The sequence below is a fragment of the Ammospiza caudacuta genome, chromosome 3, assembly GCF_027887145.1.
Source record: "Ammospiza caudacuta isolate bAmmCau1 chromosome 3, bAmmCau1.pri, whole genome shotgun sequence".
Classification (NCBI taxonomy): Eukaryota; Metazoa; Chordata; class Aves; order Passeriformes; family Passerellidae; genus Ammospiza; species Ammospiza caudacuta.
This window is the reverse complement of record NC_080595.1, coordinates 35,942,070-35,948,069: the sequence shown is the minus strand read 5'-3', so window position 1 is coordinate 35,948,069 and position 6,000 is coordinate 35,942,070. Positions and strand designations below refer to the sequence as shown.

At 43.6% G+C, this 6,000-nt stretch overlaps 1 protein-coding gene across 1 annotated transcript in view; it reads right to left on the bottom strand.

The window, feature by feature from the left end:
- Window positions 1-2,066: 2,066 nt before the first annotated feature.
- Window positions 2,067-6,000, bottom strand: part of SDCCAG8 (SHH signaling and ciliogenesis regulator SDCCAG8) — a 104,751-nt gene continuing 100,817 nt past the window's right edge. Inside the window, exon 19 of the mRNA XM_058800741.1 lies at window positions 2,067-2,401. The gene's annotated coding sequence lies outside the window, so the exon portion shown is untranslated. The remainder of the gene's footprint in view (window positions 2,402-6,000) is intronic.

Sequence of the window (6,000 nt, the reverse complement as noted above, 5' to 3'; positions counted from 1 at the left end):
TTGAAGATATGCTCCTATCAGAACATCCACCATTTAGTGATTTTCAGCTGATGAAATTCTTGGCCTCACATCCCACAGCTAGACAATGTTTGGGCAAGGAGATGGAAGAAAGGGAAGGTGGGATTTGCAGGGCACTGCAGAATGGGACTCTTTGAAGCCCTCGGGCTGGTCCCGGGCTGTTTGAAGCAGCCAGTCTGGAGGGCTGAGTGTCTCTAAAGCAGTGGGTCATCCGGGTTTTCTGTTCTCTGACGTGAATGCTTCTCAGGAATAGAGGTGCTTCATCCAGGTCTCAGGTTTTTTCCTTTCTTTTTTCCCTCCTTTTTTTCTCCTCTCCCACCTTATAACAGGAAAGAGCTTCAGGGAGACAGCCATCCATTAGTTCAGTGGCATCAGGATGTCAGTGACCAGGACAAAACTGCAGCAGTGACAGGACTATCTGGTCAGGCTGCATCCCGTGTTGTGGAATCACACTCTCTGTGCTGACCTGGATTTGATCATTGGGTCTGATACTTGTAAAATTTGTAAAACCAAGCATTTAGTGCTTAAGTAGACGCAGGGGAAGGTGGGGAGGGATATGAGACAGGTAGGCCTGGTGCTGTAATGACTTAATTGCTACAAAGTAGAGTAACTGCTGCAGGGGAAGTTATCCCTTGTGGATTCCCAGCAACACAATAGTTGCACCTATGCCTGGGATGAGTATGAAAAACCCACTTTGAGCTATATATACTGGCAGCCCAGGACCCTTTGTTGAAACCAGACTCGTACATGCACGTGGGTGGCTGGCAGTGGGGCCCTGCATGTGGCCACCAGACGCCACCTGGTAGGTGAGGCAAGTCCAGAAAGGTTGAGGGTCCCGATGTGCTCCAGGGTCTCAGTGAAGCCTAAGTGTCAGGAATAGGTGCCCGAGTTCCTTTGCACACGTAGCCTATAGGCGCTGTCTCCTATTTAAACACAGGTTTATGCTGTGGAATAATAAAAAATAAAGTTTGCATTTCCTACATTTATAAATGTATATTCTTAACTGTGTAACCATCTATAAAGTAGTGACACTTAAAAAGCTGTCAGCCTGACTACTGTGAAAAATCTTGAGTTTGACTAGAGAGGGCTTTCCTTCAGCAGCCTTTCTTCTCCCTATAGACCTGGGGCCTTTCTCAGCACGCTCAGTGTCGTATCTGTGAAGCTGTTCAGGGAGGCGATCAGATGTGTTTGGCAGTTTTATATGGCAGGAAATTGAAATAGGGAGGAAAAATCACTTTGATGTTAGGGCTGTACCACTAATAATTCTTAAAATATAAGGGAAGGAAGGATTGTGTTCCACACCCAATGGTAATTTATTGCATGTGTTGTTACTCTTATTTTTGTTGTTTTCCGTGTTCATGCTGGCTGAAGTAGCTTCATTGCTGGGGAACTGTTCTTTGCGCTTTTTTCACCCCCTTTACCAACTACATTGAAAACAATAGATGTAGAAACTTTTCTCTTGCGTGTGTAGCTTATCCTACACTAGATAGCAAAATACTCAAATTCTTTCTAAAACAGTTGGGTATTTGAAAAGTAACCTTGAAAAACATGAGTGCACAGTTAACCAGAAAAAAATGCCCTCCACCTGTACCCTCCAAGTGTTCTCAGTTCAATAATTTGAAGACAAGTTCACCTGGTGCCCTGACTATGTGCTGGTCCAAAAGTCCAGTTTCACCACTTCAGTGTGGAGCCCATCACCTCTTGTAATGGCCCCTCTGTAATAATCAAGGGCTCTTTTCTCTTAAAGGCCTTGCTCAGTGAATGTTTTAAAGGGGAACCTGACCCATGGAAATTCCTCCACATTAGATGGAATATTTCTCAATCTTCTCACGCTTTTCTGATTAGTAAATACTTGTTGGGGCTCTCACTTTTTATATGAAAGTGACAAATATCCTGTTGAATAAAATTCCCAGGTATATTCTGGTACTGAGTTTGTAAAAAAGGAGGGCAGTCTACATGTGCAGCACTTGCAAACAGCCCCCTTCTCCCTCCTCCCCCTGCACATGCTTTCCCTTGAATTCAGAAGGACAGAACAAGGAACCTAGAGACCTATTAGGTTTATTGGTATTTCAGTCTGTAAATAATATAGATATGTACGTTCAATTATGAAAATAGATAAAAACGTTTTATAAACATTGTACAAATTATTGACATCCACACTACGTAATAGCTGTTAAAACTGGCTTGCAAGCCTAGTCTTTTCAGAAAAGTCTCAGCTGTCGTCCTAGAAAGTTTGGTAGGCTGGTAAGGCTTCAAAATATTTGTGATTCTGTAGTTAAAACCAAATAGAAACCAGCTGAAATTAGCTAGCAAGTGTGCCTGTTTTCTGCAGAGGTGTCTTTGGGTGAGCCTCAGACAAGTTTCAGCCAGGTGCAGAGCAGACCTGAAAGATAAAAGGAAGAGATGGGTAGTCTGTATGGCAGTGCCTGTGTTTCTCATTTGTGTCACGTCAGCCTGCAGGCAAGTTCTTAGAAGAGAAATAAAAACTGGTTAAGACTGCAGTAAGGCAGAGTAAACAAGTACAGTTTCAAAGCCTGCACTTCCTGTGGGCCTGCTGTCCTCACCTCTTTCTAAGCTCAAAAGTCTTACAGGTAGCAAGAACAAGAGATATCTGATTTCTGAAAAACAGGATCTCCATGAGCTTTTGACATGGCTCCTGTTTAGCAGTAAATAAGTGAGCTCTTGTTTTGGGGCACGTCTAAGATCCTGTCTCTTCTCCCTTCCAAGAAGATGGCAGGGTTTTACCAGAGGGTGTTTACTGTGCAGTGTTCATCGTGTGTCTGGGGTGGGCAGTTGTAGCAAAACAGGAAACTGTTGCCTTGGTGCCAGTAGGAAACCTCTGGTGGGAAGGCTAATTTGCAGTTTTGAAGCTCTTGCATAGCTGTTGTTTGTGCTTCCTCGGTAGCACTTAAGGACTGAATTGAGCAAGACATCAAACTCTTGGAGCTGGGGGAGCTACCTCGAATTAAGCCACTGCAGTACTAAAAATTGAATTTAAGAGATGTACATGACCTCAGAAATAAAAATAAACTTTCTACTTTGGCTGGTTTTGCATTAGAAGACTGAAGGGTTTTGTTTTTTTTTCCTTCTCCCCTTGGTTGGTTAGGCTGAATTAAAGAAAATTCATAAAGCTGCAGTTCATTAAAGAATGAAAAACAGTAACATGGTGGTTTTTTCCCCCAAAATGCATGAACCAACATCAACTGCTACAGTTGTGTTTGCGACCAGTGCAAGGAACTGTGGCAATGCAAAGCCTTAGAGCTTAAATTCCATTCCACTATCCAAGTGCCTGGGTAGTGACAACCAGAGGAAACATACTCTGTGCTGCAGTGACCCTCAGCATTAGAGTATGGGCAGAAGCTTAAAAGGACCCCAAAACCTCAACTCCTGAAGAAGTTGAATTCCTGGACATTTCTGCTGTGACTGTCCTTCCATACCACAATTTCCCAGTGCTAATGCTTTGTGAGATGCAGAACCTCAGCCTGATTGATAAAGTGGGCAAATCTGACTCCAGCCTGGCCTGAACCTCTTCACAAAGCAAGCACCAATCCTGTCAGAGTCTCTGTACCCCACTGACCCAGGGCCCAAGTACTAAAGCTGTCATTTACGGCATGCTGTTCTCTAACAAAATGGGCACAACTGTCACATTCAGGTAATTGGTAAACGAGTCAGTTACTGGACAGTCACGGTAAGGGCCTTTCCAGTCTTAGTTTCTCCTCCTCCCTAGAATATTTTGGTTTTTCAGTGCACAGAACATTGCAGCACACAGTGCCCAGGTTCCTGTGGACACTCCCTCCTTAGCTCAGTGGCATCTGTTTTAAGGGGCTGGTTGGGTATTAGATGTACACGTTGGAAGGGTTTGTAGGAGGGGAACTACAGATGCCTGACTGGTTTATTTTATTCCTGCCAGCAATATGGGAGGAGGGAAGAACAACTGACTTCCTGTTTGATTAGAAAGCACTCAGGTGGCTTCAGTGCCTCAATCCTCCATTGCATGGCTGTAAAACCCAAGGTGGAACTCCCAGCAGGGCCAGGCTCAACTCCTCAGCTGGTGCCCAGCTTTGTCCAGTAGCCAGGAACGGGACGGGATGTACAGGACTCCCACAGCTGCAGATGCACAAACACTGAGGAGCTGAATACTTGAAGCCTCATGTCAGGGCAGTCAGACATCAAACAGAGGTCTATCTTTATCCCTTCCTGTCATGGTTTAACTTACATCACTTCACATTAAACTCCATCCAAGCAGAAGTGAAGATTTTCATCTGCTTAAAAAAAACCACAACATCCACCAACTCCATCTGTGGACTGTCACTGGTTGTTAAAAACACCTGGCAGAGACACCATCTTTGTGCAGTAAGATTACACTAAAACAAAAGCTCTCTCCTAATAACCAAAGCAATCTTCAGGTCTCCTGAGGTTGAAAGCCATGTAAGGATCAGCTTGAATCACTTTTGACAGCAGAGATGGATGACCTACCTGTTTGCTGGAAATAAGGTTCCCCCTTCTGTAATACATAATAAAAAATAAAAAGCAAACAGAGCACTTGGGAACACTGCTGCATTAACCCCTGGGGTCTCACTGAAAATTCCTGCTGACACAAGAAAGGAAAGAAAACCCCTGCTCCAGACCAGCTGTAATTCTGACAGTGCCTCCTGCTGAGTGACTGGGGTGAGGATGGAAACACAGGCACGGGTGAGTGTACTTTAACTTCCTTTTAGAAGGAGGGTGATCAACTCACAGACACGCTCACTGTGACACAGACATCTGCAAGGAGGGAGGAGAGAGCTTTAGTGGCTCAGCCATACGGAGAGCACAGGGAGGGTGCAGGTTCATGGCCAGGGAGAGGCTGGCTTGCAGGAGGAGATCTTCATGGGAAGTCAGAGCAGCAGCACAGGATGACAGCCCTCGCTGGAAGTAATCCTCAAGGTCCAAATCCTACCCGTCTGTGCTCTCACTGGCTCAGCTGGCCAGCAACCCCTTCTGGCAGCCGGGGGCTGTGAGGGGATTATCCACCGGGACAAATACTGATTCCTGTCAAACTGATGGACACCAAGGCAGATCCTGCAAGAGAGAGGCATCCCAGCTCTCACAGATACACTCATGCCTGGTGGGGGAAGCTGAGGTTTCTAGCAATCTCTGTTTAGATGTTTGTTTGCTTTCTGTGCACATTTATTTAGTATTCTATGTACGAAGGTAATTAAATATCTGTATCCTCCTGCCTTAGGGTGAATTCCAATATACAAGAGACTTTCAAAGGTAGAAATTCCAAACCTGAGTGTTACAAAAACTTTCAAAATGAGAGGTGTAAATCCCATAATTAAAATTTGATTACCTTTACAAGGTCCTGAATATGCTCATGTAGCCTGTAAAGGAATGCAGCATTACAGCAGGATCAGGTACTTCTTTTATTATCTTTTTTCCTTTAAAACCCTGAATTTTCCTTACAGTATCAAATGAGTTTTCCAAGAAAAACATGCTCTCAACACACCAGAATGTAGCTAAATTGAAAGACCTTTTTTTTCCTTTCTGCTGTCTTTCCCCCCATACAAAAAACATGTAACACTAGAAATAAAAACTACAGTGGAAGTAATCTGACTTTTGAAAACAAATCCTATCAAGGCTCAGGGCTTGTTAGGTTTGTTGAGTAGGTCAGCTAGATTCAAGTAAATGATGCAATTTTAAATTCTTTAAACTTTAGAAGTTTAGTAACTCTTACAAGGCAGTAGGAACACCTATAGCTATGTTGCACTACTGTAACATGACAGCACTGCTCCAAATACAAATATCTAGATAATGTTTCTTTCAATGTGACATTATCTGTTATGATTTATTACAAAACCATTTGCAGCCTTTCTGAAGAGATAGGGATGATTCAAGCTTCCTCAGACAGAAAATATTGGAAGCAACAAAACTAAGCATTCCAATCAAAAGACAAACACCTAGTGACTATCCAGACAAAAAGTATCTGGGTTAAATCTGAGA